This window comes from Equus asinus, chromosome 21 (assembly GCF_041296235.1).
Source record: "Equus asinus isolate D_3611 breed Donkey chromosome 21, EquAss-T2T_v2, whole genome shotgun sequence".
Classification (NCBI taxonomy): Eukaryota; Metazoa; Chordata; class Mammalia; order Perissodactyla; family Equidae; genus Equus; species Equus asinus.
In genome coordinates, this window is record NC_091810.1 from 89,498,420 (window position 1) to 89,523,725 (window position 25,306).

Here is a 25,306-nt window from a genome sequence, read left to right on the forward strand (position 1 = left end):
TAAAACATAATTAGGTTGGTTTCAAGGCACTTCCTGAGGAATCAGAAAATCTCATCTTGTACTTCAAAGGGGTATAGGTGGTCGAATGTGGGTTAAAATTTCCACTCCAATCAGAAAATATTACAGTTCCTTCACTTCGGAAAGTTCAGCTCTCCCCTCAAGCTACTGAATGCTTTACATATATTATTTCATATTCTTTGAAGGTGGACCAGAATTTAACTTTTTATTTTTACATTATTTAGTAGAATAGGAGCTTGAGGTATTGAGAGGTTTAAGTCAATAGATTTGCCAATGACTAAGTGTTTTGAATTTTAATCCAGGGCTCATTCTACCAGGATCTCATTCGAAGATTCTGAGAACTTGACAATAATAGAGGTGGGATAGAAATCTTCAAGAAGACTCTCTTTGCTTCTTTCTCCTTTTCTCCCAACAAACTCTGGACCTTCAACTCTACAAAAGACAACAACGAAAACATGCTGATCAAGTAAAGCTGAGTTTATCAGACCTTCCGTAGTGTAGGAGAAAACGACTTTGACCGTCATGGCAGTGTCTCTGAAGGGGAAGGTGGAGAGGATGTTGACAGGACTCTAGAGCCTGGGCTGGGTGATTTTTAAAGTGGATCTTTCAAGGCAAGAAACTGGTTGAGAAGAGTTTATGGCGTAATAACTTTGGAGGGCAGCTATGTCAGGGTAATAGTATTGAGGCTGTTAGTCTTGGTGACTAAGCTATTTAGTTGGTTCCACAGTCTTGTCTTTAAGGAGAAAGCATTTCCTCAAGCAATAAGCTGAGTTATTTATGCTTGTTCTTAGAACTGTTTAACACAAGGAAAAGGAAATATGCCTGGTCCCAAGATTGTCTAACACAGGGACAGAGATGATGTTTGTTTCAGTCCCCGTACACACATCCAAACTCTCAGCAACACTTGTTGGCTTCGCTTCTTCCATCCCTGCTGCTACTATTGACACTTCATCACCATCATCTCTCACCAGGAAGGCCTTAATAACTTCCAAATTCTTCCCGATTTTTCCTTTATTTTTCTAAAATCCATTCTCCACAGAGTTGCCAACTGTTCACTTCTGTCCCCTACTTGAAAATCTTCCAAAAGTTTCACATTGCACTTGTTGAGCAAGCGGCATCTGTCTCCTATCATTGGGAGGAGAAATGTGAGCACTTCTGCTCACTGCATCTTCGTATCAGAGTCACCAAGGAAAACACAACACAGTCAAATGCTGGTTGGAACAACGCTTTACTCACAGAGAGAAGGGACAGAGCAAGATCAGCTTCAGTACTGGGTGTCAGTCCTCCTTGGCCAGCAGGTCCCTGCTGGCAGCCAACGCAGGGCAACTGGCCTGCATGCACCCTTCCTGTGCCAGAGCAGAAGGACGCTGTCCTCCCCCTGCAGGGCACCGATACGGTAGTGGGGTTGACCAGGTGCTACATGACCTTATACACTTGAGCAGAACAAAGCAGTACACACTGAGTCTGAAACGAGAAAGATATTCCCACATAAGGGCAATGAGCCCAGTGACGCTGTGATGTTGTCAGGACACTAGCTTTTGGTAAGGAATGTCCCAGGCCCAAGGCCCATTCTTATGTGGCCAAGAGAGGGTCAAAAGTCTGCATGCATGAGACTGTTGTTCCCAGCAGCACTCGGAATGAAACCAAAGCTTCTTGCATTGATGTAGAAAGCCCCTACTGTCCTCTTGGATTTCAGCTTGAACTATTCTCCGCCTTGGTCCAGCACTGGGTTCTGGTCATAGGGACCGTCCTTCTGTTCCTGCCTTGGGGCCTGTGGACTACTTCCTCGAGCTTGTCTGGTAGGGCTCTGCCTCCGGTCTCAGGATAGTTGTCTTCTTCTTGTAATTGAGATCTCATCTCAAAGATCGTTTCATCAGAGAGAACTTCCTCCACTACTGGTTACACAGTAGTCCCTTTTGCCCCCACATATTATGTGATCTAATTCTACTTTCTTCGTGTGATTTACCATTATTCAAAATTATTTGGTTCACTTGTTCATTTACTTGTTTATTTCTACCTTTCTTCCCATAGAAGGTAAGAAGGAACCTCCACCTCGTTTAACGCTATATCCCCAGAGCCTAGAATGTTTCTTTCTACAAAGTAAATATTTTAAAATATTTGCTTCACTGTGTTTGTGGGGATTTAGAACACTCGCATACATTGCAGGTGCAAGTGTACATTGGTAAGGTTCAGCTATATCTATTAATATTAGAAATGTTCATGTTCTTTGATGCAGCATTTCTACGTCTAGGTATTTATCCTACAGGCCTACTTATACATGTGAAAAATCAGGCATATGCAAAGATATTTATTGTGCAAAAGAGAGCTACTGTGGAAAGTGTGAGGCTGCCCCCTTAGAAGGGCCTGCTTCCAAGGTTGGTTCTTGGTTGACATCTGAGAATTTGGCTGGTAAATAGTTCCCTGCGCTGATATGAAAATTTTCCTAAGTAATAAGGCTGTTTTACCCATGGGGCATTGAACAACTGCTTTCCTTCTGGAAATTTGGAATTTAGGTGGTTGCTAGGCAGGGGGTACCCATGTGGCCAGTCCCAGACGAAAACCTTGGCAGTGAGTCTTGAGTGGGTTTCCCTGGGCAGAAACATTGTCCATATGTTACTGCACTTTTTATACTAAAGGAAGGCACACACTCAGTGTGTCCTCTCACAGGAGGAAGAGAACATAGGAAGCCTTTGTGTGGATTTCTCCAGGCCCCACTTACGTGTTTTCCCCTTGCTGATCCTGTTATGTATCCTTTTGCTGTAATAACACTTAGCTGTGCTCACAACTATAGTCTGAGACCTGATAATCCTTCTAGTGAATCATAAAATATGTGGATGGTCTCGGGGACCTGTGAAATTTTCATTATTGATTGTCTTCACAGAAAAATATTAAAGCAAGCAAAATGTCCGTGAATAGAGGACTAGCTGTGGCCGGCACATAAAAAGGAATAATATACAGTACTCCTATATGTGTACTATATTCTGATATAGTACCATCAGAATCCTATATTTTGATATGGAAATATTGACAAAATATCTTGTAAAGAAAAAGCCCCAGGATTCAAAATGGTTTGTGTGAGTGTATGCTGCTGTTTGTGCGTATGCACATATATATATCTTTCTATATGCATAGAATATCATTGAAAATATGTTCAAGAATCTGATAATAATGGAGACTTCTGAGGAGAGGAGCCTGGTGGCTGAGGGGAAACAGAGGGAAAGAGAGGTTTTACTCTCTGTTTTGCACTAATGTGTTGGCTACTAGTCACTTGGGGCTATTTAAATTTAACTTGATTAAAATTAAATAAAATAAAAAAGTCAGTTCCTCAGTTGCACTAGCCACATTTCCAGGTTGAATAGCCACGTATGGATGGTGGCTACCATATTGGACAGCACAGCTGTAGAACACTTTCATCACTGCAGAAGGATGTTTTGCATAGCACTGATCTAAATCCCTTTTTTTACCACTTAATATTTATCCCATGTCCATGTTTTATTTTTCAAACAATTAATCAAAACAAAATAGTTGAATGAATGAATGGTGAATGTCAACTAAAGGTTCTCTGCTAACAGACTATTCTGAGACTCTCAGCAAGTAAGATCAAGTCGCCCATTTTTGTGGTAGAAGTTCACGTCTAGTTAAGGTAAGTAAGACAAAGAGCAGCTTCAATTCTCGGTACCTATTTATAAAAGCAAACCTCAGCCTAGGGGCTGAGGCCAACTCCAGATCTTGGAAAGACCAGCAGATTCACCAAGGAGAGTGCCAAGGAGCACAGGGGCTGGTTAGGGGCCTCTCCCCTTCCTCAGCTCCAGCAGCTGCTGCCGTAGGCGTTTGGCAGGCTCCAACATGCCAGAGTGCAGAGTGGAACAGACCTCCTTGCTGTTCTCTCCCTCACTCCCTCAGTAACTAGCTCTTGTAACTTCATGTCTAAAAAGAAATCATAATCGATTTTATACACTTGAACTGAGAGATGTCAGTAGTGATATTTTTAGTATTTTTACAGTTCAGTTCGTTATTTATTGTGTCTACTGAATGATATATGGCCTTTATTCTTGAGGTCCTTGTGGTCTAGTAAGGGAGATGGAAAAAGGGAGCAGATCATGTTGATATAATAGCATTAAATGATGCCAACATAAAGGTTTGCTCAAGATGCAATGAGACACGGAGGGAGGCTGCCCGATCGGGTCATGAAGGATGCGTAGGACGTTTGAGGCACAGAAGGTGGGAAGAGTGCTCCAGGCGGAGGGAGAGAACCTTGGCAAAGACAGAAGGGTGAAAGAGCGTGACTTGTCGGGGGTCCCACAGTAGTTGAGTCCTAGAGTCCAAAACTACAGGTGGGGACCAGGACGGGAAGTGACCAGAAAGGCAAGTAAGGGTTAAGTGGTGGGAGGCCTTATGCTGAATGCGGGATTTTATCTGGTAGGGGCCTGCAAACCTGAAAGACTTTGCCGGAGGTGTCAGATTTGTATAGATTTCCCTGAGTGCATTTGAGGGGCGGATTTAGAGAGGTAAAACCCAGGCTAGGTGACCCACTAGGGGACTCTTGTCACAACCGGATGAAAACTGAGGCGATTCTTTTTATTAGTGTCTTTCTATTGGCATTTCTCTCTTCTCTGTCTCACTTTTTTCTACTTCCTCACTTGTGCCTCTTGAGATCCTCTTTCAAGTAAACTACTTGAACCCATATCCTTGTCTCGGGGTCTGCAACTGGGAGAAGCCAGAGTAAGAAAAGAAGTACGTGGTCAATAGAGTGAAATGCTGCAGAGGACAGTCAGAAAAGAGCTGAAAGTCCCGCGGGCTTCCTCAACATGGAAGTCACTGGTTACTTTTGTCAAAGCCCTTTCAGGGAAGCTGTGCCAGCAGAATCCAGATTGCAGAGAACCAAGGAGTGGTTTTGAGGTGAGAAAGAAGAAAAATACTCGTAGGTGAAGCTTCCAAAAAGTGTGTCAAGTCTGAAAGTGATAGCTAGAAGGAGACACAGATTCAAGGGTGGAATTTTCCAGAATAGGAGAGATTTTTACAATGTGTGTGTCGGAAAATACTACAATCCGACCTGTCACCCAACCACATCTCAAACAATCTTACAGTGGCTGAAAAGATGCCAAAATAGTAAGAGAAGGGCAGAAAGGTGGGAAAAGGTAGATTATTGAGAGAATAATTTGGGCTCCTGGATCCAGTTATGCCTGAATCTTCCTGATTCCCCACGCCTGCAGCTGGACTTTTAAGTGAGTAAATTCTCCATTTTACTGAAGTCACATTCAATTAGGTTTCTGTGACTTGAAAGTAGTACAAACAATTCTTCTCTAAGGCTAGTTGGAATATGTTTCTGTTTTTACAGCGTGCACACACGCACACGAGCGTGATCCATTAAAAGTGCTGAAAGGGAAAAAGAGCTAGTAGGGAGAAAGCGAGAAAGTGGTATAAGATAGCCCAAAGTGGATAATTGACGAAACAAAGCCCTTGAGAGGATGGTAGCTGATGAAAACAAGAACTTGAGTGAAATGATTACTTATAAGTATTTTTATATTGTTTTAGTATGAGAATTTTAAAACATGCAGAAAAGTTGAAAAACTGGGAAGTTAGCTATCATATATCTATCACCTAGATTCTGCAATTAACATTTTTGCTCCATTTCCTATTTTTGCTTTATCACATATGTGTCTCATTTATCCATCCTTCTATCCATCCATCAGAGCATCTTATTTTTTTGATGGATTTCAAAAGAAGTTGCAGATATTAGTATGCTTCGGTCCTAAATGTTTCAGCAAGCATATCATTAACTTAATTTCCAATTTGTTTACAGTTATAAGTACCTCATATTTTGAAAAAAATTACCTATAATACCTGTGTTATTCTAACGAGACATCTCTTTGACCTTTCAAAATTCAAGGACTGTTATTATTTTTGTTCTGTTATTTTAATTTTAAAGGATATTTGTCATGTTTCCCTCATATTTCAGAACACGATCCATTAGACAAATTTCTGCAATGTATAAACCAAGCTTACTCCAGTAGGTTTCCAATATGTTGCATTATGGAGGAGTCAGAAATAGTCATGCATAAGGGTATTAGGTCTGACATATGTCCACTGTGGTCTTGAAAATCAATTGCATACCAGTGGCTCTTGCATTGCTACATTGCCAACAGCCTTGCAAGTGGCCATGCCTGCGTTTCGATTCATATTTTCCCTGATAGAATGTTGACCTTGGAAGGTATTATGAGCCTCGGCCCTACTGGGAGCTTTGGCTTTGTAACAGCCTGGTAGAAGATTCTTTGAGAAAATATAGAAGCTTAAACATTCCATTCAGATAAATAGTTCATACAAGAATCCACCTTGGTTCCTGTCCTAGCCTTTCACTGTATCTAAATACTTTGTTCTCTTTGTATTATGAATCTTTGCTCTCAGTTTAATTTCTAGATGTTTTTAAATTTCTTGGTCTGGTGTCATTTGCTAAATTGCTGCTGAATTCTCCTGGTTGCTCAATAATGCGTCATTGTCCCCTCTTCCTGACCTCATAGGCACTCTTTGAACAGTGGCCTGATGTGGCTCTGTCAGTGACGTCCAGAGGACTAGGGTACAGGCTGGCAGTGTGGGGCTGAAGAGAAACTACAACCCTGGTTTCTTCACTTTGCTCACATTTGTGTGATTTTTTAGTTAGGCCATGTGTGTCATGTGTCTTTGTGTCTTCTTTTCTATGATAAGATTGAACAAAAGTGTTCTGTTGATTGGACATATACAGACAATTTGCCTGAGAAAGGGGATAGCAAAGACTCTTTCAGTCTGAAAGAGCCACTCCTCTCCTTCCTCTGCGGCTATTCCCCAGCTGTGCTCTGGATCCCAATTTTTCTCCCCTTCCTGGGGGGCTTGTACCATAACATGCCCCCTCTCCCCTGAACGTTCAGGTCACCTTCTCTGTTGTTTCTTTCCTATGAGCCCTTAATCAAACACAGATATCACCTTTAAAAGAAAAGTCCTTCTTTAGCCTCCTATTTCCCTGTGGGAACTATTTTGCCTCTTGTTTCCCCTTCTAAGACTTATCTACTCTTGCCGTCTCTCCCTCTTTCTCTCTTTTACTCATTAGCTCACTGAAATATGAGTTCAGTGCTCACCCTCTAATGATACAGTTATTTTCCCCCAAATCACTAAATTAATGGACATCTTTAGTCCTAATCCTACTTATTTCCTTTGCAACCTAATAGCTAATGTTTATTGAGGGCTTCTATATGTTAGCCCTCAATGGAGCTGCTAACCTTAAAACAACCTATAAGGGAAGTACGATTTTTATCCCCACTTGTTACATGAGGAAACTGATGCAAAAGAGGTTGGGAAAGGTCCTCCAGGTCACACAATAGGAAGAGGTGGAGGCAGGGTGCCCAGCCAGGCAGGTGAGCCCAGAGCTGCCTGACGCGGGATATCCTTGACTGTTCTGCCCATCCTCTGACCCGTGGACGTTCTCTTGACTCTCTTTTCTTTCTCTCAGACTGTCCAATTTTCCCCACTTTGCTGCTTCTATCCTAGTTTGGAGGACACTTATCTCATTAAGATTATTTCAAAAGCATCCCCATCAGCCACTCGGCTTCCAGGCTTGCCCTGTCCCGTGCATGTTCGACCACAGTACGATCACAGCAATCTCTCTGCTTAAAATCCTTTAATGGCTTCCTGGCTTTTAACCAAAAATACAAGTCTAAAAGCAGCTTTCAGATCTGAATCCTGTGAAGTTGGGCACTGCGGTTTCATCTCTGGCCCTCCTCCACTGACCTGTGAGGACCCCAAGCTACTGAGCCAAGGGCCATGCTCTCTCTTGCTTCAGGTCTTTTTGAAGACTCTCTTTTCTTTTGCTCTTCTTGGAAAGGTCTTGTTCTCAGCCCCCTTAGTCTAGTCTCATTTTAGACGTCACTACTGGGAAGGCTTCCCTCGATCCCAGCCCAGGGTACATGGTCCTTCGTGTGCCCCCACTGCTGCCTCCCTGTACTTCAAGCCAAAGGCTTTCCTTTCTGTTTTTAATTACCCTTGATGGTTGCCTTCCCGGTTAGAGTGTGTCTTGCTCACCTGGGCCAATGTCTGATACATCATAGGTGCTCACTATATATTTATTAAATGATAAAATGAATGTCAAGTATTTTAGAAACTTTGAATAATACTGAAAAATGGACCCCTACATGCATTTTAATTGGCTTCATGATGCTTCTGGGCTTCCATTTCTTCCCTTATGAAGATGATATCGTAGATATCACAGTTCTAATAAACCTTTGGGCTGAAGGCACACAATTTAAGTCATACAAATTCTCTCTCTCAAAATCAATAGAGAATTTTTGTTAGCAACAAGGGAAAACAAAATTAAGGGTTTTATGGAAATGTATATCCTCCCTATTCTTACTTCATTTTTTAATCGCATTTTTTTTGAGAAACAAGTTGGGTTAGGATGAAAGATTAACTAGTTGGCAGTGTGCTCATTTTGGCTGTATAATAGCAGCATGATCGTATAGCTTTTTAATTGGTAATCCACAGGGAAAAATGACAACAGTGTCAGAACAATGGAGTGGTGCATTTTATGTATAGAACAATGTACCAAAAGTAAGGGAATTATTTCTAAGTGATTATGAAAAGAAATTATTCTATAAACTGTTTTTACTTTGCTTGAAGAACTATAGCAAACATATGGAAATGTGTATTTATTGGATGTGTGCTTGTAGCTCTTGAGTCACTCCTTCTCTCCTCTAGCAGATTTTTCCTCCTGAAATGTGTTAGTTCAAGGTTGCTTTGCTGTCCTTTTTACATTGTTCACTTCTAAGTGTTCTAGAATTTTTATAGTTTTTGTGCCTTTTATAATTTATGTCTGATTTCTTGAATGGCCAGTAAAAGCTTTATCATTAGGCTGTATCCATTTGGAAGTCACTATACATATCAGTTGGAATATTGGGTTATGCTGAGGTAACAAGCAACTCCAAGTGTTTGTGGCTTCAAATAACCAAATTTTATTTCTCATTCAGTAATGTGTATTGTGAGTTTGCAGGGGTTTGGGTTTGTCATAACTTTTTAGGAACCCAGGTTGAGAGAGTAGCTGCCCATCTTGAATGTAGCTAGCCACTGCACCAGAAGGAAAAAAGAAAGCTTGAGGTCTCCCACTGGCCATTAAATGCTCCATTCTGGAAATGGCTCACTTCATTTGAGCTTATGACCCACTGACCAAAAATAGTCACATGGATCCACCCATAAGGACACTAGAAGCCCCTGGAACATGCAGAACTGGACATACTTGGCAAACTATGCTGACTACCTCGGTAAGTCTGTGATATCTTCATTTCCATGATAACTTGACTTCCAACAATTCTTTTTAATAACCTTCTGAACATGTTCAAGAGAAATGCTTGTTAGTATCATGCCAGATTCCAAGAAAACCGGTTTACAAATCCTCACTCTCTTTGTCTAATGCTCCTCCACGAAAGCTCAGAGTCACCGTGCGTACATTAGCATGTTCCAACCATGGTCTGGCTCCTGCAGTGTCACTGCTACCCTGCTTTGCAGCTCTGATCTGACTTGCTTTTCTGTTTCTGAGCATCAAGACATCACTTCTGCATCACGCACACCTTCCTTCTCTCCTTCAAGAGCACCAGCATCTGAAAGAAAAGGGAAATGGTCATTTCCAGGGTCTATGGACTTTATAAAGGAAATTTTGGGTCATAGACTTAAAAAAATGCCTCTTACGCCTGGCTCCCCATATCCTCAGATTCTAATTAGAAGATGGCAAATGCCAACGGAGCACAGCAGGTATGCTGTTGTAATGAGAATGGGACCTCACTCCAGATACTCACCTCAGGTCAAGGACCACCCATGCCAGCAGCATCCCACAGAGCACTGTATCTGTCTGTTTTCTTTCTGTTTGTTTATTCATGAATGTATGGCTGTATCAGCTGTGACCACCCTTTCATTGACAGGAATTTTAAGATGTTTTTTGTTGCGGTTACCTCACTGATTTTACTTGGCAGCATCCAACATTGAGAATGGAAAAATGGACCGATAGCTGATAATTTGGTTACTTGAGCTCCAAATGTGAATGGTGATTGACTTATTATAGGTGTTTTTCCAAAAGGATCTTTAGTTCATAGGCCCTAGAAAAACCATAGCTTAAGGCAGTTTTTCCACGTTTGATTGCAGGCATAATGCTCAAAAGTGAAAAGGAGAAAGCCAGCTCTTCTAATTTTTCCCTGCTACTTTGGGGATCTTTCTTAAAATACAATAGTCTTTTCAAAATTGCTTCCCTTTCTTTATAATCATAACAGGAGTTTTAAAAATGTCTACTATCTCCCTGAGCTGCATACTAGTGTTCCACAACTTCTTTGCTTTCATCAAATAATCAATTATATCACCTATGGATACAGGAAGCCAATGAAAGAAAAAAAATGGCTCTAGTAAGAGGCTGCTTGGGTACAATCTACACAAGGGTTCTTTTTCTTTTCCAAACAGAACCTTAAAATAAATTTGGAGCGTGGAGCAGAGTATAATGGTGACAGCAGTGTGCCTGCTGCCTACCGAAAGTTGAATTCTGTGTCAGGAATGATAATTACCAGCTCTGAAGCAGAAAAACTATCTGACTCTGTCCTGATTACTAATTAATCAGGTGCTGAAGGCATTTAAACTGGTGACCCTGTTTCAGCGATGGCAGTTACAAAGCGATGCTTAATATTTAAAGGGACACTGGGTCCTTGACCCTACTCCGCACACCTCTGAAAGGTTAAACGCGGTATTAAAATAATTCCCTGTTATTTTTTTTTGTGTATATGATCATTTGTCTTATTCTCATTGAAGCAGAATTCAAAAGAGAGGATGTGGTTTTCTGAAGGCTCGGTTTTGAACTGTAGAATGATATCCTGAGAAGGGTCCCTAGGGATTGTAATATTCTACCTCTGCATTGATAAACAAGTCAGATTTATCATGAGAGATGCTGCATTGTCATTTAAACTTTTTAAGTTTTATCTTTAGGTAATGCATGTTTCTTGGTAAAAATTTGAAAAATTACGGAAAGTAATGAAGAAAAAATCGCTTATAATGCTATTGTCTTACATTTTAGTATCTATTATCCATGTACTTGATTTTTTTGTTGATAGATTGGTTTATTAAATCACACTTTACTTTTCTTCTATAACCTGATATTTTTATAAACATTTTTGTGGCATTAAATTTACTTTGTCATGTGACACAATTATTGAGTAGTAGTCAATTGAATAAATGTACAAAAATGTGTTTACTCAGTCCCTATTATTGGGTATTTAGATCGATTCCAACCTCTTCACTCCTATAACATTGCAATAAGCATCCTCTTACATGATTATTGGTGTACATCTCTAATTACTTTAGGACAAATTGTTAGAAATTGAGTTAGTAGGTCAAAGGACGTAAATATTTTTAAAGCTCTTGACGTATTGCTAAATTGTTGTTCAGAAAGTTTACACTGTTTTCATGACTATCAGCAGTGTGCAAAAGGACCCCTTTCTGTAATCCTCAGTAATATTGAATAGTAACCTTTTAAAAAACCTGTATCAATGAATAGATGAACATGGAATTTTATTGTCTCAATTTGCATCTCCTGCTTTCTATTAAGATTGAACATTTTTTATCAAGAATTCCTGAGGATTCTTTTTAAAACTGTCTATTAATGTTCTTTCTCTATTTTCTCTTTCGGTTGTTAAACTTTTCTATTGATTAGTAGCGAGTTCTTTATGTATTAAGAATATTAGCCTCTTCATCATATATAATGCAAATTTTTGTTCTAGATTGTCATTTACACTAGAATTTCTTTCGTCTTTTTCTGTATTTTGAGATGAGAATGTTGACTTTCAGTTATAATATTTAAATAGGTAACCAGAAAAACGGATTTAATTTTTCTGGTACTCGGTTGTGTCATCTTTAAAATGTGTGTGGGGAGAGAGGGATGGGGGTGATTGGCAGGAAGAAACTAGACAGATTAGATGAAATGATCTGTTCCAGCTCTGCTAGGTCTAAAACTCTATGATTCCATTATTTCCAAATTTTATCCCAATAGCTGCATATAATCAAGCCATATGGTACTTTTTTGATCTTGTATATTTTGGGCAAGTATCACCACTGCTTATTAAATCACAGTGCTACAAATTCAGGGTTAATTTTCTTTTAATGAGAAAACTTCTGCATGCCCAGGGCTTTTTTCTTCTGTTAAACTGTTATGAACCATTTCTACTAAAAAAACACCAATAGCTTTAATGAGTCAGGCCTGCCACTTTCATAAAATTGCAGCTAACGAATGACCTTGCAGACAGAATGGGCAAGACAATTAGAGTTACCAAAGTTTTCTTTCTGACTCTCAGCCTGTTTAACTTTTCCATCATGTGCGTGGACACATACATAGAGCCTCTGAAAAGAGGATGACGTCCTTGTGGCTGCAGTGTTAAGAGAAGAGACAGTGCAGTTTGTACCTGAAGCCACCAGCAGTGAGGTCTGCTTATTAGGAGATGCTGCAGCCTGTTGACAGGTGCTTCTCATGGTGATTTACAGCTATTAAGTTTGGAGATGTCTGTATTTCTAGATTTATGCATTCTATGGAATATCCTCTATTTTTATGTTTTAGTAGGAGTAGCCTAGGCGGTCCCAAAGAGCTTTCCTTGTAGCAGAACAGCAGGTTTTGCTCCACCGGCCTGGCAGATCGTTGAGTAGGCAGATCCTGAACCTCTGTGTGTGGCCTGTCTTGACGGATCGTGGGAGGCCTCTGCAAGGAGCCAAGTGATTCTCCTTTCCGGGCTAATTTTTTTTTGGGTGGGGGGCATCACATAAAAATAAATACTTACTGATCATGAACTCTGGAAACTAGCATTTCCTGCAGAAAGGGTCTGTGAGGAACCCTAATGCCAGGTTGTTTCTCATTAAGGTGCTGTGTTTCCTGTTTTGTTCATCATAGTTTTGAAAGATCCACCTTATAGCCAATTTTCCCAGAAAAGCTTAGTTTATAGTTACCTGGAATCAGCACTTTATTTCTAGTTAAAATGTTTCCTCCTTCCCCAAGTATCCTTGGGGGAGGATCTGGGAGGTTCGTCTTCAGGGAATCACTTCCATGGACTGAAATACAGCGGATTCCTGCTACTTCTTTGAATTCCAGCCCCCAACCCTATATAGTTGTTGTTGCTTTTTTCCTTTCATCACTGACTATTTGAAGATGGTTCTTGCTGTTTTTTAGGTTATAAGCTAGCGTAATGTGCATGATATTTTTGAAAGTTTCCTGACTTACGTCTCTTTGTTAGTAAGTTCTCCACTCTGTCCAGCCTGGTGGCACACCCGACAAAGCTAGCATCTTAAAGAGGAAGATCTGATGCAAGGGAAGGAAGAAAGGAAGGAAAAGGAAAAGAAAAGCTCCTGAAAGCAGTTTCAGAAGGATCGTGGGAGAGGGAAGAAGGTGAGAGAGACAAGGTGAGACTGAGTCCCAGCTCCTCTCTTTGGCTTTGGCCTGGGCCTGGTGACCCGACAAACCAAGGGGGATGATGTGGGCAGGGCTTTCTCTCGATTTGTTTTGGGATTCTAGGAGAAGACTGCCTTACAGCCTGCTCTCCTGCTAACCTGTAGCTGGTCACAACTGAGAAGGCTCCAGGGCAGAGCCTGAGAGGAAGATCCGGGTTTAGATCTCTGAGCTTCTGTTGGCTGGTGTGTGATCTACAAAGAATCTGGAGGGTCTCACATGCTCCCGTGGGAGGTGGAGGTAAGCTGACTCTCTGGCTGGACCACCTTCCAGCACAATGACAACAATAGCAATAAACACTTATAGAGTACTTATATGTGACAAATACTGCTCAAAGTATTTTATCTTTATTAATTCATCCTCATAGCAACTCTGAGAGGTAGGTACTGTTGTTATCATCCCCTTCCCCATTTTACAGATGCAGAAACTGAGGCACAAAGATATTAAATAGCTGGCCCAAGGTCACAGATAGTAAGCAGTGACTTGAAAACTGACAACCTGGTGTCAGAGTCTGGAGGATGATCATCGTGAACAGTGAAGGGGTCCAATGACCTACAGTGCAAACTGCCTGGGCCAGGCCTCAGGATGCCCACAACACCAACGAGAGTCAACCAGAGAAGTCTGCGGAACCCTGATTGAAGAAAGAGGTAGGTAAGTGATGGACTAATCTTCACTGTTTAATGCTGGAAGGCCCAGTGATGATGAGAGTTGCACAAGGAACACAGATATGTATATGCCACTGCCTTCACCTCTTGCTTCATAAGCATGTCAGTCTCTAGCATATGCCCTCTGCCAACTTGAGGAAGGAAGGAAGAAGGTAGGTGATCAAGAACAGCCTTTCTTAAAACGAGGTCGTGTGACCTAAGCTGACGTTTCAATGATGGGTTTGGCCTGGGATTTCTCTATTGGTCTAAAATTTAGTTTTTTCTCCGCCACCTGTAGACGGGGCTCAGGAGGGAAGCTGAATCTGTTAAGTTAAGGGAACAACATGTTCTCTGCACATCTGAGTGTAACATAAGTACCCAAAAGACTGGAAGTAATTTTCTTTTTCTGTGCATTAAAGGTACTGGAGTATAGTTTTGTAATCATTCATAGAGGGAAAAATAAACCATAGATGTATCATTATCATTTTTCGCTTACCAGAGTGAAGTATGACTCAACCAAAATTATCTAACTGTTCTTGTTTTGTTTTCTATGTAAAAATTACTGTAATTACTGACTCCTGAATAATTTAAGATTACTGAATTGCATTTTTCTTTTAAAGTGACCATTAGAACACAAGTCCCTTCTGCCACACAATTTATTCTGATAGCTAATATAGGAGCCAATTACCTTTCTATTTCTGGAAGGATAGGAAGTAGTAAGATCATATAGGACAATTGCTTAATTTAAGAATTGTATTTATTTACTCTTGACAAAGATGCTCTTGACTGTTTGGTTTGGAAACGGTCCAGGGAGTGGGTGAAGGATACAATTCGGATGTGCCAGAGCCTGACTCAGCAGGATGGTGTGAATGCTCAGAGTGCTTCCCAGTGGGACAGAGGCCTTCAATCACACTTTGAGATCTACTGGAAGAATCTACTGGAACTTCCTGAGAGCAGTTTAGGACCTAGACAGGGCTGGGATTAAGGTTTTGGTGTTAAGTGTCTTATGGTCTGGGAAATTGGGGATTTGGATGCAGTCTCTCATGGACTACTCTTTTTGGAGTGGTGTGTCCCTAACTTTAAGCATTTGGGGACTATTTTTCCTATGACCACCTGGAGTGTTGTTTATTTAATACTTTTGTTTAAATTGATTCATTAGTTTTTCTAAAATACATTTGTTTAAGAACGAAAATTTGTATGATTATCATAAAAGGTTAAAAAAAAAGAAAACTGTGCCATAAATAGGAGGTCATAATCAATATAAATACCATCAGACTTTCTCCTTAATGTAAATAGGATGAAAAGAGAATTGGAAAGGCAATGACACTACTTAACTCTCTGTCCATGTACCCGCTGAAAACCATCACTGTATTACTTAAAATCATCTCAATGAATTCTTTAGATGACCATGGAAATACCAATTTAGGAGAAAATATACATTCTTCTTCCCAGGACAAGCTGGTGCTGCCTACCCAGCCAGAGGCTCTGGAACATTGCTAGTACTACCCTAGTGACAAAGGGCTTGGGAGCAAACAAATGGTGAGTTTTCAGTTGGAATCCAGTTGTGTAGAACCCAAAAGTCCCCTAACCAACACAATTGATGGTGCAGTATGTTACCAACTCCCGAGGATTTTCTCTCCTTTGAGGTAAAAAAATATGCAATTAAAGGGAAGACAGACACTTCTTACTTGGGTGGTACAACCAAAGTGTACTGTATTTTATGACATAGCCAAGATGGTCATCGTTGTGGACAGTGAAAGGAATTGCTGGTGGCCTTGAATGGAGGGTGGCAATGTCTGTACTGCAACGTATGACATTGATGAAGTTAGTGAGGATATTACTTTCCTGTAGTTTCTGTAGCCAATTACCACAAATTTAGTGGCTAAACACAACAGAAATTTATTCTCTCACAGTTCTGGAGGCCAAACTCTGAGATCAGTTTCACCGGGCCCAAATCTAGCTGTCAGCTGGCCTGTTCTCCCTCCAAAGGCCCTGGGGGAGAATCCCTCTTGCCTCTTCCTGCTTCTGGTGGCTGCTGGCCTTCCTTGGCTTGTGGCTGCATCACTCCCATCTCTGCTTCTGTGGTCATTGCTGCCTCCTCTTCTGGGTGTGTGTTCTCCTTCCGCCTCTCTCTTGTAAGGACACTTGTGATTGGACTTGAGACCCACTCAGATAATCTTGGAAAATCTCCTCATCTCAAAATCCTTGACTTGATCACATTTTCGAAGGCTCCTTTTAGCAGATAATTTACATTTCCAGACTCCAGGCATTAGGATATGGATTGAGGGTTCATTTTTCAGCCGGCCACAGGGAGGTAGGGCTATCTGATTCGAATGGAAAGGCAAGGTTTGTAAAGCACCCTCTGTGAACCAGTCACTGCACTGAGTCCTTTGTGTATTATCTTATTTGCTCCTGACAAGAATCTCATGAAATACTGTCCACATTTCACAGAGGAGGGAACTGTCAAAGAGAGGTGAAAAACTCATCCAAGATTACAAAACGAGCAAGTGGCAGATGCTTTAACAATCCCAATTTTCAGCAGCCACATCACGTTGTATTTGCAGCCTCACTGATCTTGTGTTATCAGGTGAACATCATCTGCTGTGCTGGATGGGCTGCTCCCATCTGGTGTCTGCTCCAGCTCTTTGTTTTCTGCTGAAGGCACCATTACGATAAGGTGCCAGGACAGGCCAGAGTGAGGACATGATTCCAGACCACGTCCTGTAGTCCCGACCACACTGCATTCACGGGCGAAGGTAGGCTTCCCGAAAGAGCAAGGGGAAAACCCCAGCGTGGTGGCTACAGCACATCAAACATTTCCTTATTTAATTTCAAGCTGCTTCAGAGTTAATCAAGTGTTCAGTAGTTTTGTTGAATTAATCAACCACAGTAAGTTGTTTATCTTGCCTACAGGAGGCAGAAACATTCCAACTGTTCACCTTCATGCACAGTTTGCATGGCTCTGTGAATTATTTTTAGTAGGTGCTGTAATTGCTGCTAAGACGACGTTTACTGAGGCTCTTAAGCATGAACCTGTCGAACAGCTTTACTTTGAGAGAAGTTTCACAAGGGCTGCGAAACAAACATTCAGGCACGAACCAACTTGCCTGGGACGCTTTGTTCAAGGTCTAGGCTTGGGGAAAATGTTAGTGATGACTTCCCTGTGTCCTCCTTCAACTCAGTTAAAATTAGAGAGCAAATTAGGGTGAAATATTTTACCACAATCTGGTTAAATGGGCTTTTCTAACTGTCTAGGTCATGGGCTAAGAGGAAGAGTGGTAGGCAACGAATTCCCTACAGACTAGAGATATATGGTGGTGTTTAAAAGGCCTGGCAGGGTCTGGTTTCTGATTCCCACATAGGATGCTGCTTTACATGGGGAGCGGAAAAGAAGTGAGCTGGGGCACTGATGTGGGGGCTTCTGTTGACACCTAATGGGACACAGATCTTGGGTGGATTCATCTAAGAGAGCATTCAGTATTTAGCTCCAAATAGAAATCTTTAACAGCCGTGTGTTTATTTTTGCAGAGGTGCGTCTAAAACACACAGATAAACAGATTTTGGTCATCATGATAGGAAGAAACAGACTTCATACTTAGGATTCAGAGGTGTTTGCTGTGAATGCTGTATTTTCCCTTTGCAGCTGGGGGAGGGAGGGTGTTGTCTTTCCAGGTCGCCTCCATCCAACCTCCCAAACTTCAACTCCAGGCCGTTTCCCAGGATATTGGACAGCTGTTCCTTTCCAATTCCAAAAGTTCTGTGTCATTGCTCTGTGTTTGTCTCGGACACTCTGCTGAGTTGGGCTGATTATCTTCTCGCGTTGCCACTGCAGACTTTACTGCCTGAAAGGAGGCTGTGCCGGCTGTGAGCTCTGAGTGGTCAGTCCGGTTTCCAGTGCTCCTGAATTAGGGCACCAGATGCATAAGTAAGATAAACCCGTTACCCGTCTAGCCCTTGGGATGCGATTTCTCTCTTCTGAACGCGCCTTCTGCAGAGTTAACAATTTAGATTAAATTAGTTCAGAACACAAAAAGGCAATTTTCATTTGTACAGGGATTAGTTTTTTTTCTTCTTCTTAGGCTAGAACAACAGTCTAAACACAAAGATAAATTGAAATGGGATTTCATTTTTAAATGGCTTTCGCTAATACAAATAATAACATGAAAGGAAAGCTATTTGGGTGATGCTGAATAGTATCTGACCATGGCATTTTAATAACTGGAGGTAATAAATTTAAGGTTTTAATTTGCGATGCTGGTATTTTAACTGCTTTACAGAAATGTACCAATGCGGACCAACGAGGCCTCTTAGGAACCTTCCTCCAGGAAGACTCTCAGAGGTATTGACCTGTCAGGTCCTGGGTTGGTATCCTAGGGTTGCACAGAAGTGAACCAGAAAGGAAATTGTCTTTGGTTTAGAATAATTTACATTCCTAATGCACCTTAATCTGTAAAACATTTGGCTGAATGCTTTATACCTGGAAAACTCCTATTCATGCTATAAAAGATAATCAAACATATTTCATGGTGAAGAACTGCTCAGGTGTAATGGATTTTTCCTTAACTATGGAGTTAATGTCCTATTTTAGAATTACTTTTGTCCAGTGAGTGTTTGAGTGATTACTTATTTAAATATTCTATGGAGTCTCTCTTAGATACCAGGAAGATGGAGATAAAATGTCAGTTCCTCATTTCCATTTACTCAAAAAGTACAATTATTAAAAGTAAGCACTATGGAGATGCCAACGTGTTGAGACAATTGATACTTTTCTGTATCTCGGGTGACTTGGGAAGGAAATCGTGCGGTCTCTGGATGCCACCTGCTCCTTTGGTCATAGATTAATAACATCTGACCAAGCATGAAGGCATGCTGCGGCCATCTGCCACACATAGCCGGATGTGTTTCAGCTTCGTCAAGTAGAATTCTGAGTAATGATATGCCTCCACTCTCAGTTGACAGTCATCCTATTGAGCTGCATGACCCAGTTATTTTGATAACAGGAATTCAATACTCATCTCAGTCAAACTAGAACTACTTAGTCTGCTTGTTGTGGTCAAAGTATTAGGTCACCTATATAATTTCAGTGATAATTATGAGCTCTCTTCTCTATTTGGGTAGTACTAGGATGTCAAATAAGACCTTTGCGTGTGTCTCCATGATTTGATGTGGTGCACAAAGCTGAGGAAAATGGATGCCAAGAAACTCCACATTTTAAAATGAATTGGATTCTCTTTCCTCCACTCCCATCTCTCACCTCCCACCTCCTTCACCACCATGATCCTCATAACTGTGACCACTGCTCTGTTCACCAAGATGTCATTATGTTCTGGCCTTTTGATGCCAAGGAACCAAGAGCTGACTATGTGGATGATAGAGAAGGATGAGATTACAGAGAAGGATGCCACACTGGCCTGTTGTCTTATTATAAAGGTTCTTATGAGCCAGTGACCCAAACTTTTTCTAGCTTCTCTCCTTCAAGACATGGAGAGGTCCCCAATGCCCTCATTATTGGCATTCCAAAGGAAGCCCACCCAACATCCAGAAAGTAGTGCGCACAATAGAAATGACATCAGCCCAAGGACTAAAAGGACGTATTCTTGTTCTAAATATAACTAGCTGGGCCACCTAGGGGAAGCCATTCAATCTCACAGTGTTTTAGTTTTTTCACTTAAAAATGAGAGGAGTAGGATCGATGGCTTTAATATTATGTTATAAAATTTCACAGTGGTGTTTCTAGGACTATTGGCCAGAACTCATGCCTCCCTTCCTTCTTCATCCCATCTGGAATGAGACTGATCATCTGGCAGTGAAAGCTGCTACCTTGTGACCATGAGGATGAAGGCCTGCACCTTAGGATTAGTGAAGCTGGACCCCTGATGACACCACTTAGGTGCCATCCCCGCCCTGACTGCTCTTTCTCAACCTCTTGTTGTGTGAAACGATACACTGTTATCTAGTGAAACTACTCTTAGTTGCTTTTCTGTTGCAAAGAGCTGGATTCAGTTTTGATGAACGCAGCCTTAAACTACTACTGCTTACCAGGCAGTTCTGAGATCAATAACCGTACTTAGCATTTGGTATTTGGTAACCATCTCCAGTATAAACTCTGTTTCCTTCAGATACTTGAGGGTTTTTAATTTCTTTTAATGGGGGAGGTTTTAGCACCCCTGTGGATAACATTGCTTTAACGTTCTTTTATAAATGTCTTGTTTTTAGATGACAAATCTGAGCACAGTATTCATAATCCACCCCTTTCTTATCTACCGATAAGAGAGAAGGTGATTCCATAAATCAAAACTAAAATATTAAACTGGAGAAACTACTCAATCATTGGCAATTAGTGTAGTTAATCACGGTGAGTTTTTAGGCTAAAATAGGGGGTTGTTTCCTTATGTCCTAAAGTAACTAACCTCTTTGTTAATTTTTAGATAAACAAACATTCATTTCTCTTTGCCTTTAATAAAGCAAATATAGTTATCTCTTGCAAAACTGAATGACTGGCAATTTTAACTTTGAAATAAAACTTGTATCTGAATTGCATTTCAACAGTGACATTGACTTAGTAAGTAAATACTTATCTTTAAAATTTTTGATTGAAATATTCAAGTCTTCTACATATTCATATCTTGATAAATATCATTGGATTACTAAAATAAATTGAAATGCAGTTCTAGTCTTCAAACACAAAAATCCATTGGAATAAGATTCTGGCTTAAAATTTGAAAATGTTGAATACATATTTGGTTGAAAGATGTAGTGGAAACATGTTACCTAGGTTACATGAATTTATGATCAAAAATATAAAATGGATCTTTTAAAAGTGTATAATCCATCCTCCTCTAATTTAAATATATCTGAAGTCTGTTGCCAATTTGATGACACCTGCTTTATAACATCACTCGTATTTGATATCAAAGAGAAAACATATTTTCAAGAGAGTTAATATACCTGTTCCATAAAGGTACAATGGTTTCTTTATAACATGCCATTTTTATCATAGGGCCACTGGAGACAGAAGTCAGACTTTGTCTGAAAGAGTTCAAAACAGTAATACAGACCTTAGTTTGGATTTTTTTACTAATATATTAAATTGCTATAAAATAATTTACATTCACATAACAAAAGATATAGTATAGAGTAATGAAAGGGATGTGGCCTTTGAAGTCAAACGGGTTTGTACTAGAATCCTGGTTTTCCCAATCTCCCTGTGGCAAACACTTGTTTGGCTCACATGATACCCGTTCCCGGTCTCCTTCTCTCTCTTCATCTTCCTTGACTTTGACTCATCTTGCTTGACAAAGTAAGATTCCAGCTTTCCCAGCCTTCCTTCCAACTAGGCCGTGTGACCCAGTTCTGTCCACTAGGCTGTAAGGGGAAGGCTCCAGGGCATTTCTAGGAAATCTTTTCCTTAAAAAGACAGAACAACATGAGGAGAAAGTCATTTCCTTTTTGCCACCACCCCTACTTCTTCCTGTATTGGATCTGGAAATGGATAAAATGGTTGTAGTTATCTTCTGACTAAGATGGAGAGGACAAGAAGATGCCAGGACTCCGGCCTAGCACCCCTATCTGGTTGAATCACTGACTCGATCCTGGGTATCAGCTGTCTGATTCCTTGGAATGTGACAAAAAATACTTTTATTGCTTGTAGGCAAAAGCATTCCTTACTGATGTCCGACATTTCTTATAAGGGGCAAATATTTTAACTTCTCTGAGCTTCAATTTCATATTATGTAAAATGAAAGTAATAGTCTTTAACTCACACTTTGTGGTTGTCATTTTGTAAGGATTCATTGAATATTGTGTTTGAACAGACTAACACGTAGTAGAAGCTTACTAATAAATAATTCTTTGGTTATGTTATTTGAGCTCTGTTGCCTTAACCAACTTGAAGAAGATAGAATTTAATAAGGATCTACTAGTTTGCCAAAATTGCATGATATGTTTTAACTTATTCTTTCTCATTTAACTCTTCCAACAAATCTACAGGAAAAGTTTGATTTCCTATTCCCAGATAAGGAAACCAAGGCTTGGCAATAGAGACTCTTCTTAGGTCACACAGTTTGAATGTGTCAGAGCCGGTGTCTGTGCCCTAAAGATCGCCCTACAAGCCTTGGGGGATAGGAGAAGCCTGAACTGGGACCATGAGGAGGCACCAAGCTAGAGAAGCAGCAGATTTCAAACTCAGCCAGAGAAGCCCAAGGTGAGTGCCAAAGAAGATTCTGAGAGACCTGGAATGTTTATGTACACATCTAAGGATGCCCGTGGGAGGTGGAGGGCGTGACTTGGGCAGCAAGTGGGACAGAGTGCAAGAGCTGTGGCTGAGCAACAGGAGTCACGGATCAGGGTCCAGAGGAGCAGATAAGCTGGTGGCTGACTCACATGCTTTCATGAGCGCGGATGGTGACGTGGATGTGTGAGTTTGGTGGAAGCCACACAAAAATGGATGGAGCAGCCTGGATACTGGAGAGAGAATATACGCCCAAATTCATTTAAAAAATTTTTAAACACTGCTGACCAAATAAAACATGTCCTTGGAGATTATTGATTACTGGAAAGTCATGTAGCAAAAAATAGAATTCCAAGTTGCAAATGACTTTAAAGCCCGAACTATTTTTCTTACCACCTATTATTTGATACTTGTTTACCCCTTCGTTCATTCATCGGTTTTACCAGTCAACAACATCATTTGATGTCTTTGGACCATCTACTGTGCTAGGTGCTGGAGTTATTGAGACTCCAGAATGGGGCAAAACACAGTCTCTGTCCTCAACAGAAAGAATACTATATTTATAAATTATAATAGACAGCAATTGAGAAGCCTTAGCATAGCCCTTTCACAGAGTGCATTGGAGCACAAAGGACAGAGTGACTGAATCTGCCAGGCGTGATCACAGAGGCTGCCCTGAGAAAGTGAGACTTTACTGAGTCTATATAAATAAATAAGATTTTGCTTTGCTGCAGGATGTCCATGAGATGAGGGCAGTGACTGGAGTTGGGAAGACTAAGAAGAAATTCTATTTTAGTGAATAGATGAGAATGATTTTATTTTGTTTATCAAAGTTTCTGGTTTAAGTAATTCATTCCAGGCAGAGGGAACAGCATATACAAAGGCCAAGAGACATCAGGGTGCAGTAAGGAGTGTTACTTATCAAGGCATAAAGCCTTGAAGGAGAGCCGGCTAATAAAGGACTTTTATGACAGCAAGTTAGGGCATTTGGATTTTTGTCCTGCAGGCATTTGAAGAACTTTAGTTAGAAAAATCACTGGGAAAATTAGCATTTAGAAGAATAACTCTGAACTCTATGTGGAGGGTGGATGCAGAAAGAGCAAGATTAAAGGCAAGGAGACCATACAGAGGCTTCTTCCGTAGCGTGGATGAAATATGATAAGGGGTTGGACTGGGATATGAGAAAGAAGAGGACTGATAAGAGAAATATTTAGGGAAGTACAGTGATGGGATGTGCTTATTATACAGAAAAGGGAAAAGAGAGAGAGAAGTCTAGAGTGGTGGCTGTCAAACTCTAGTGAGCACAGAACTGCCCTAAAAGCCCATAGCAATTCTGGGCTGGGGCTTAATTTACTTTTCTAACAAACTCCCAGGTGATGCTGATGCTGATGCTGATGCTGTTGGTCTAGGTACCATAATCTGAGAAACTCCGGTCTAGGTAACTTGCAGGACCCTGCCTTGAACAGGCAATGGTTTAAATCTACACTCACATAGACTTTAGAAATTGAGGCAATGACTGAGTCAGCAGCATATCTTATTAACAAGTTGTATCAAAATAAGTGGTCGGATAGGAAGTCCATGATTTGCCAAGTCTATGATTCTAATATGGACTAAGATCAAAGTTTCTTTTTTTTTTTTTTTTAACACCAACCGGTTTTATTTTCCATGAATTTTACAGTAATTGAGACAGAGGGAGGTAAAGGGAGCCTCATTAATTTAGGCTTCTATAATTAGGGATGTAGAATAATTTGGAGAGATGATTCAAGGAAGTTTGTAGTACTCATCACAAGAAGAACTTGTAAACAAGCAAATAATAGAAGCATCAAAATAGCAATTCATACGCTGTAGAAAGTACTTTTTACAAGGAAATACAGGAAATGGTATTATTTTCTCGGAAGAGCATCCTAGCAGTAAAGTTTAGCTGGAAGATGATAAATGAGCCTATTATTTCCTGAGGCTTTTTATAGATTCTCCCATCCTCAAGATCTCCTCTATTCTTTGATTCCACGACACTGTGGGTTAGTCTGGCCATTGCAAACATCTTTGGGTGTTTGATGGTGCAGCTGTGGATGCTGAGAGCAGTGTCTTAAAAATGTGTCAGCATGTCAGGGCCTGGAGCTCTGAATTCATACTAACCACCTCCCCAGGCGATTCACCTCACACTGAAGCTTGAGAACCAGTAGAATAAATATTTGACTTCCGGGGGAAGAGGTTTTCTTCTCTCAAGAGACATTCATAGACTTGTATTGATCTAGCTTGTTGTGAACCCACTGTTGTCTCTTTTTGTCCTCCAGTTTTACTGAGATATAATTGACATATAACACTGTGTAAGTTTAAGGTGTACAGCATGATGATTTGATACACATATATATTGTGAAATGATTACCACAATAGGGTTAGTTATCAGCTCCATCACCTCACCTTTTTGTGTGCGTGGTGAAAACGTTTAAGACCTACTCTCTCAGCAATTTTCAAGTATATATCACGGTATTCTTAATATTGTCTTTTAGTAAGCAATTGTGGTAGGTGTTCATCTTAGTCCATAAACTCTGGTGCTTGACAAAGCAATTCTTTCCCCTTCCTCCTTCCCTCTCTCCTTCCCTCTCTCTTTTCCTTCTTACTTCCCTCCCTCCCTCCTTTCCTTCCTTCCTTTCTTTCCTCCTTTCCCTGCCTTTGCTTCGTTTTCCCTTGGTTGAAGCTTGGTTACTCTCAGTGGGAAGGGGAGAGAGGAAATTCCATTTTAAGCAAATGGCACCAGTGTTGCACGTATTGCTGTCACTCATGTCCTGTTGCTGAGAACTCGGCCACATGGCGACTCCTGGGCGCAAGGGAGCGCAGGCAATGTGGTCCTGGCTGGGCAAACTCATGCCCAGCTAAACTCTCATAATTGGGAAGAAGGGGAGAATGGATTTTGGAGGAATAACTAGCAAGCGG

General features: G+C 40.8%; 1 long non-coding RNA gene across 1 annotated transcript; it reads left to right on the forward strand.

The window, feature by feature from the left end:
• The first annotated feature begins 11,731 nt into the window (after nt 1-11,731).
• On the forward strand, nt 11,732-23,507 carry LOC106838156 (uncharacterized). Its single transcript, XR_011496640.1, has 3 exons — nt 11,732-13,738; nt 13,917-14,145; nt 15,595-23,507. It is a non-coding gene; the product is annotated as an uncharacterized lncRNA (long non-coding RNA).
• Nucleotides 23,508-25,306: the final 1,799 nt, after the last annotated feature.